Below are 8,773 nucleotides of genomic sequence, written 5' to 3' on the forward strand. Positions count from 1 at the left end.
AGGTAGAAGCATGTTTTTGTGTGACATGTGACAGCGCCTGCAAAAGAAAGTCCCACCCTTGAGCCACCCATCAACCCATGTCACTTATCTCCCCACCCATTGAAAAGTAATTGTAACACCGTTATGCTTGCAGCTCAAGGAGATAGGTCTGAGACAAGTTCTCCTGACTCCTGTGAGGCCGCCTTTGCTCAATCAACTCTTTCTCATCTCAAAATCTCAGTGCCACTTGATTGACTGGGTATGCTTTGGGCAAGGACTCACCTTTGGTCCATAACAGCCACAGCTCACTAGTTGGTGGGGGAGTGTTTAGCCTGTGGAATTTGCTAGAAAATCCTCCATCTGTGGATACAGGAGAAGCCATCTCTAGGGAGGTGCTACAGCTCAGAATGAGCTGTAAGGCTTCCCAAGAGAGTGCCAAGGAAGTCATTTATGGGGAGCTGTGTCACTGCGCATTGTGAAGATATCAGAGGGGCTGCTGGCAAAGGTGTTGTCTGCTGGCAGCTGCTGGCCATGGGCACTGAGGAACCTCATGCTGGAGAAGCTGCTGCAGGAACCAGAAGCTGGAGAAGCCATGAGCTGCAGGAGCCCTTGAGCCACATGCTCTGAACCCAGTCAGAAAGTCCCTTTAATCCACATTTTCTGTCTACAAAGCTTTACATTGTGCCAAATGGCAAAGAAAACAGATATAAAGGGTCCTGCTCCACTTTGTCAGAGAAGGCAATGACATATGAATTTGAAGCTGAGAGGCAATAAATTGTTTAGACACAAGGCCTAAACAATTTCAGAGAAAGCATACAATGAAATCTCTTGTTTTTTTTAACTCTTCAAGACCCATATCTAAATCTTGGCATATTATAATACTATAAGCTGAAAAAGCTGAACCATCCATATATCTGTGTCAGAAAGAGAACAACCAGGGAAAGAGCCATATGATAAGAAAAACACATTTGCCTCTGATATCTAGGGCTGAACTTACAAAGGATGGTTACTTGAAGATGTAAAAATAAAAGAGAATCAAAAAACATGGATACCGATTAATATACCATGGCAACCCAATCTGTAAACTCAGGTCAATTAATGCCCTCGTATCTGAACAATGAAATTAGCACAACTTCTTCTTAATTAGAAACACTGTGATAAAATAGAAGGAATATCTCCCATACCTTCTGGCTGGACCAGTTTCATTCAAAACTGCTCCCAGTTTCAGTTTCATTCTTTCTTTCCTTGTTTGTCTCTGAATTATAATGCAAAATAAAGCAAAAATTTTTACTTTAAATTTAGTTTAAAAATTTAGCTTTCATCCTTCTATTTACTTCTTCATCCTGGTTTGGAATATTTAGATAGGATCATATGTAACTTTTTTTGTGTGTCAAATATAATATATTTGATTGGAAAGAGAATTCACTAGTAGCTAAGCCACTAATTTAGCTTAAAAACGAAATTGTCATATTGAAAGTTTTGCCTAAGATATTTTAATAGTTGATAATTCTGACAGTCACACCACGGTTTAAGAGCCCCTTTCCTAAGGTGGACTAGTGATTAAATCCTGACACTTTGTATTATAAACGTAATCTACTTCAGGCAGTTTTTATAGAAAAGATTCATTTAGCAAAGTTGATAATGTTCTATAAAGTGAATCGTGTTTTCTGGTTGGGGGGTGTGAGTCTGTTTTCGAATGCTACAAAAGGGGTGGGAACGTGGGGACCTGGAGCCAGGAGCCCTGAGGTGCAGCTCAACAGTCCCCCCAAGGGGGCTGGGTGCCACAGGGGCCACTTCTTCTGGCAGTTCCTGGCACAGCTGAAGTATTTCAGGTTCTAAGAAGAAGAATTTCTTCCTCTCTTGCAAGATCCTCTGACTCCACACTTGCAGATCGTATTCCTATGTTCCCCTCCCTTTCAGTATGGCTAATCACCAGGGTTTACAGAGTCCCCCACCCCCACCCCACTTCTCTAATTGATCCACTGGCTATGCCAGGTGGCTCTCAAGCCCTCACTCCTGAATACTCAAGGCCTCTTTTCTACAAGAGGAAATGGTTCCCCACTTTATTTAAACTCTTTAAGTTGATTTGATTCAGAAAGGACTCCATCTGAAGTCTTCAAAAAATGAAATTTACTTGCATTGTGCTACACAAATAAGAAACCCAGAGGTTTATCCTTGAAGATCCATTAACTTGCAAGTTTAGGGTCCTAAGAGAGTATTCTTGTAAGTACTTCCATTTATAGCCTTTTTAAAATGCCACTTAGTTTTTATAAGATGTAGAATTCAACCCCAAGGTCGTAAGAATGATAGCTGATACTTGCATGAAATCAGCAACTGACTTGTAGGAAGCATTAGGAGTTACGGGAGACTTTGAGTGATGCTAGACACCACAGCGTCTGTGGACAGACTGCCACAAAGCAACCCCAGCACAGGATGGTGGCTGGGTGAGGAAGGATGAGGGCTGCTGATCAGATGGCATGTCTGAGCCAAAGGCCATCTCTTGGAGGCCAGGTCTTTGGGTCCAGATTGGGGGAGGATGCCCCGCCATATAGATCTGGGGCTTCAGACCTGTAGGGATCTGGGGAGATCTGGTCTGATCTTTTTGGGTTGCAGAGGGCTGCTGGAACCTCTAGGCACCACTGAGCTAACCAACCCCAATGCTGGACAGGGTTACAAGCTTCCCAGGATGATGGCAGCAGGGGCATGTGACATAAATGATGAGCGGCAGAGGTTCTGGGGTTTAATCACAGTGAGTGTGCTTATTTTTTTTTTTTTTTTTTTTTTTTTTTTTTTAACATTTTCTTGTTTTATTGTATTCTGTTTCTCCGTTTTTGTTACATGGGCTGGGGCCGGGAATCGAACCGAGGTCCTCCGGCATAGCAGGCAAGCACTTTGCCCGCTGAGCCACCGCGGCCCGCCCCTGTGCTTATTTTATCTTAATAGTTTTAGTAGGGATTTTAAATTACTGGCTCATTAACCATTCAAGGGAGGTAGTAATTCAGTACAGGTAACTAGCAGATTTAGTAGGGTTTTCTTCAATAGTATCCAGCCTTGACTGGCACAACTGCTACGATGCTTAGGAAAGTGAAAAACAGAAGACAAAAGTTTTTTTTGTTCAATGGTTTCAAAATGAAAAATTGAGCACAGTCCACCTTTGACTGGCTGTTAGGATGGTATCTGAGTTTGTTAACACCTTCTCTCTTTAAACTTTTTAACAAACAGGCACACTGATGAGAAAAAAGTATCTTCTGATAAGACCCCATCCTACTGGCACCCACTTCCAAAGCACAAAGAACTGAGCATGAAATGGATAATGACATCATTGCCAGAAACACCACCACTGGAAGTTAAGTCAATCATCCTTTGATCAGTTTATTGTTACAAGAGCATATATAGAAATCCAGGACATTTTCTGCCCATTTATGAATTGTATAACTTCACCAGCATTTTTTACAGGCACTATCAGAAGAATTGATCCAAAAATTTCTTGTTGCATGATCTTAATTTCCATATCAATGTCAGCAAGTATAGTTGAGACTATATAGCCCAGGAACTCATCAGTCTCCCTACCGTAAGCTATCTTTTGTCCTTCCATCAAACTTAATATCCTCTTGGAATGACATGCATTGATGAGCCTTTCATAATCAGGAGACTTTTTTTACATTTTCTCCATAAAATTCCTTCACTGTTGCCTTAATCTTCTGCACGATCTGGTTCTGGAGGGAGGGTTCACAGAACCTTCAATGCAGGTTTGATGACAATTCATACACTCGCCCCAGGTGATGCATCTGCAGGCTTTGTCCAGGCCACAGTCTTTATTGATGTAACCTGGACTCTCCCCTCCTAGCTCAAGAGTCACAGGTGTCAGGTGCTTGGCAGCAGCTTCCATGACAATTTTTCCATCACAGTGCTTCCCATATAAGGAATGTGGTCCTATTACTGCTTCAGAAGTTCCATGGTTTCCTTAATACCACCATTAATAACAACATACATGCAGGTCTTGGTATAAATCTGAGGGAGAAGCGTAGCCAAGATCTTGGCTGTACTCATGGTTCAGAAAGCTTGATGATCACAGAATTTCCTGCGGCAATGGCCCCTACCAGGGCTGCATGGCAAGAGCAAAGGGGAATTTCCTAACACGGAAAATCAGTAGTGACTCCCAGGATCTCTGAATGAATATAGGCTCATCTGACATGATGAGCAGGTTCTTCTCAGCTGATTTAGGAGTAGCCCCTTCAGGAGGCTTCTGCAGCATATTACCAATTTCTAGCTGCATGCATTGAATTCACTCTTGCAAAGGTCTGCCGCCAGGATGTGTTTCTCCTGCTCCTCCGGCTTCTGCGCGGTCCTCCGCAGGACCTCGAGCTGCTGCACCCGGGACCATAGTGGTCAGGCTTCCGACCCGAACGTGGCTGTGCAGCGGCTAGCATTAGCGCTCCAGGGCCTCGCCCTCGTTGGCCTCTAACCTCAGCGCCTGTGGAATCCAGCTTCATATGCAATTTTTATTCCCAAAATGTAAGATTTCCATTTCTAAATGGTATGAAAAGATACCATAGTTCAAAAGAAAGGAAAACAAAAACCTGTAGAATCAGATCAGATGGCTCTCTGTAATACAGAATTAAGAGAAATAAAGAAGAGAAAAACACTTTGTAAGATAAAGTTTGTAAATGTTTTACTCATTAAGCAGTTATTATTTGATGATCGGGAAAATGCAAAGCACAATAAGAATATTTAATAAATTTTTACTTCTATTTCTTAAAAACTGACTGTGGTTAATATTTAAAATTTTCTGATATGTTTCTGTTATATGTTCATTAATATATAGAATTTTTAACAAAATCATATTCAATATACACATTTGTAAGTTTTTTACCTACTAATATATCATGGATATTTTCCAATACAATTATTGTCACTGTGCTTGTAATTCATATTCTCTACCAAACAACATACAAAAGTTTGCAGTATTATTATAAAAATATTGCTTTGTGACCTTTCTAAGGGCAAGTGCAAATAAAATAGAAAGTGGAAAGCCATTTGTTCTTAAAAGAAAGGAAAAAAAACCTTAGCACACAGCCAAAAACTTTTTCAGATAGTTTGATGTATATTTCAATTTACAATAAGGAACATTTATGCCCCCAATAAAATATAGCCATTTATATCTGCTTTTACCAAATTGTCATAGTCAGCACTAGTGTTTTGTTTGTCATTTAGAACATGTCAAACCAATTCTTGCAATGTAAACTTAATATTTGTAATCATGATATTAGAAATAAAATACTCATTTTCAGCATGGTCTTCAGGAAAATACATTTCTATTTGACACAAGTTTCCAAGGAGATAAAGTGCTACCCATCATATTTTAGCAGATAGATAATGTTATTCTCTATTACATGTGATTGGCACAATCGTGTACTATAATAAAATCTGTCATTGTGACATTTTCTTATTTGACAGTTTCTAAAAAAATTCTTGCTATAGAAACCAATTAAAACTTGTTTTTTTCTCTTTTTATTTCTTCATAGGGTTTTAGTCAACTGAGCACTCCCTTGTTAATTTCTCCTAGCAGTAGGAAGTTAGCAGCAAAAAGTGATTAAATAACCTGAAAATAATGTTTCTATAAACTGCTCCTTGCCTTCTTTTAGCTGATGCTTGTGCTAATGTGACAGATATGTCACTTTGGGACTGGCATTTCATGTCCACTGAATCAGCATTTCACTTACTTGTAGGGTCACTTCTTTAAAGGATTCAATATGAAGAAAAATTGCTGAGCTGCTGGGCATGTCAGCAATGTCTTATACTTGACAATTTTGAAAAGACTGGTATTGCCAATAGGCTTATCTTTAGAAACTAAAAATCTAAAGTTAAAAAAAAAGGTGCATTTGGGAAAGAACAGTAAATAGGAGACAACCAATTATCTTAAATTAAAAGTGGGCTATTAAAGGATAGGCTAAGCCTACTTAAAATTATTCCTAAGAGTCAGTCCCAGAGAACCTCTTTTGTTGTTCAGATGTGGCCTCTCTCTCTCTCTAAGCCAATATGGCAAGTGAACTCACTGCCCTCCTTCTCTACATGGGACATGACTCCCAGGGGTATAACTCTCCCTGGTAATATGGGACAGAAATACTGGAATGAGCTGGGACCTAGTATCAAGGGATTGAGAAAAACTTTTTGACCAAAAGAGGGAAGAGAAAAAAGAGACAAAATAAAGTTTCAGTGGCTGAGAGTTTTCAGGCAGAGTTGAGAGATTATCCTGGTGGTTATTCTTACGCATTATATAGATATCCCCCTTTTTAGTTTATACTGTATTGGAGTGGCTAGAGGGAAATACCTGAAACTGTAGCTCTGTGTTGCAGTAGCCTTGTTTCTTGAAGATGATTTATAATGATATAGCATTTACAATGTGACTGTGTGGTTATGAAAAACTTGTGTCTGATGCTCTTTTTATCTAGGGTATGGACCAATGAGCAAAAAATATGGATAAAAATAAATAAATAATAGGGGGAGCAAAGGTTAAAATAAATTGAGTAGATTGAAATAATAGTGGTCAAGGAGAGGAAGAGGTAAGGGACATGGTATGTATGAGTTTTTCTTTTTTCTTTTTTATTTCTTTTGTTGGATGCACATGTTCAAAAAAATGATCATCGTGATAAATATACAACTATATGATGATCTTGTGAGCCATCAATTGTACACCATATATGGAATGTTTGTCTGTCAATATGTTTAAGTTTTTGCAAAAAAATATTAAAATCAGGGGAAAAAGTGGGCTAGTACGTTTGGAATCATTTGAATTAATTTAGTTCAGATGGTTCTCTTTAAAGTAATAAAATTTTTGTTGTTTTGAATTGATATTTTCTCCAAATATGCTGAAAAGAAATGAATGTTTTTGGTGAAACACAGCTGAAATTATTTCAGTTTACAAATAATGCTTTACTCTTTCATGAATTGCAAGTTTAGTTAATAATATCAATTGAATAACAGGACTATAAAGTACCTAGGGTCTCTCAAGGCCATGTTTTTGTTTGCTAGCTTTCTTTTCTTTTCTTTTCTTTTTTTTTCTCCCCATTAAACCATTCTCACTCCACATGTGGTTTCTTAGTTATTAAACAACAGGGTTGCACTAACTGGTCTCTGACTGTAGCCTAATGTCTCTCATTCGGATTCAGTTATCTGACTCTGACATTACTGGATAATTAATAAACATCAGAAAATGAAGCTAGAACTTTTTTCTAGAAACTTACATTTTAAGATTTGATTGCCTAGTTAAGCCTAAGGTGCAATTATTTAATATATAAAAAGAGAAATATGTTTCATTCATAAAAAGAATGTGCATGGAGTAACCAGTATCTGCAATGCCCTGGGTTCAAAATGATGAAGATGGTATATAGACCTTTTTGGGTCTTTTTCCCTGTTTTTTTTTAAGATAAAATATAATTTAATTTTATTATAAATACAATAATCAGTATTCATTACCAATTACAATTTGCATAGTAATCACTTTAAGATGTCTGAATAAAGCAGTCAAATAAAACATATTTATTTTACATTTGTACATAGAAAAAAGCCTTTCGATTTGAATCAGCCCATTGACTCAACTAGAACAGTGATTAATTTTTTGGGGGGCGTTTTTCTTTTTTAACTTTTTTTATTGTATTGTATAACATATATACAAAGCAAAGACATTAAAAAGCAATAGTTTTCAAAGCACTCTTCAAAAAGTGGTTACACGACAGATGCTAGAGTTTGTAATGGGTTACATATGATCCTCTAACATTTTTTCTTCTAGCTGCTCCAGAATATAGGAGGCTAGAGGGCTTAAACACTTTTTTATCATTGCAATCGACTTTTTTTCCTTCTTTTTTTGCAAACAATAACATATATACAAAAAAGCTATAAATTTTAAAGTACAGCACCACAATTGGTTGTAGAACATATTTCAGACTTCAACATGGGTTATAATTACACCATTTTAGGTTTTTACTTGTAGCTGCTCTAAGATATTGGAGATTAAAAGAGATATCAATTTAATGATTCAGCATTCATAATCATTTGTTAAGTCTTGTCTTCTATGTATAATTCCACCATCACCTTTGACCTTTCCATACCTCTCTTTGGGGTTGTTTGGGCTATGGCAATTCTAAATTTTTGATGTTGGAAGGGTCTGTCACTAAAATGAGATAGGAAGATGGAACTGTCTGATGTTCTGAAGAGGCTGGGCTAAACTTATCTGGACTGGACCCATCTAGAGTTTGCAAGTTTCTGGAAAGTTACTCTAGTGCATGGAACCCTTGTGGAATCTTATATATTGCCCTAAGTGTTCTTTAGGATTGTCTGGAATGGTCCTGGTTGGGGGTTGACAGGTTTTGATAGGTAGCAATGTCTAACTGAAGCTTGCGTAAGAGCAACCTCCAGAGTAGCCTCTCAACTCTATTTGAACTCTCTCTGCCATTGACACTTTATTAATTAGACTTCTTTTCCCCCTTTCGGTCAGGATGGAATTGTTGCTCCCACTGTGCCAGGTCTGGATTTATCCCTGGGAGTCCTCTCCCATGTCACCAGGGAAACTTTCACCCTTGGATGTCATGTCCATTATTTCATTTGTAGAGTTGGGCTTAGAGAGACTGAGGCCACATCTGAGCAACAACAGAGGTCCTCCAGAACTAAGCTTCTATGCTACCTACATAAACTTCACAGGAATAAGCCTCATAATCAAGGGCATGGCCTATTGATTTGGGTGTCCTTAAAGTTTGAAACAGTAGCAGGAGATTCCCTGATGGTAAGGTTTAGTGGC

At 38.3% G+C, this 8,773-nt stretch overlaps 1 pseudogene; it reads right to left on the reverse strand.

Annotated features, from left to right (window-relative positions):
• Window positions 1-3,014: 3,014 nt before the first annotated feature.
• LOC143682847 (aldehyde dehydrogenase family 3 member A2 pseudogene) lies at window positions 3,015-3,868 on the reverse strand (annotated as a pseudogene).
• Between the last annotated feature and the right edge of the window lie 4,905 nt (window positions 3,869-8,773).

The sequence above is a fragment of the Tamandua tetradactyla genome, chromosome 5 (assembly GCF_023851605.1).
Source record: "Tamandua tetradactyla isolate mTamTet1 chromosome 5, mTamTet1.pri, whole genome shotgun sequence".
NCBI lineage: Eukaryota > Metazoa > Chordata > Mammalia > Pilosa > Myrmecophagidae > Tamandua > Tamandua tetradactyla.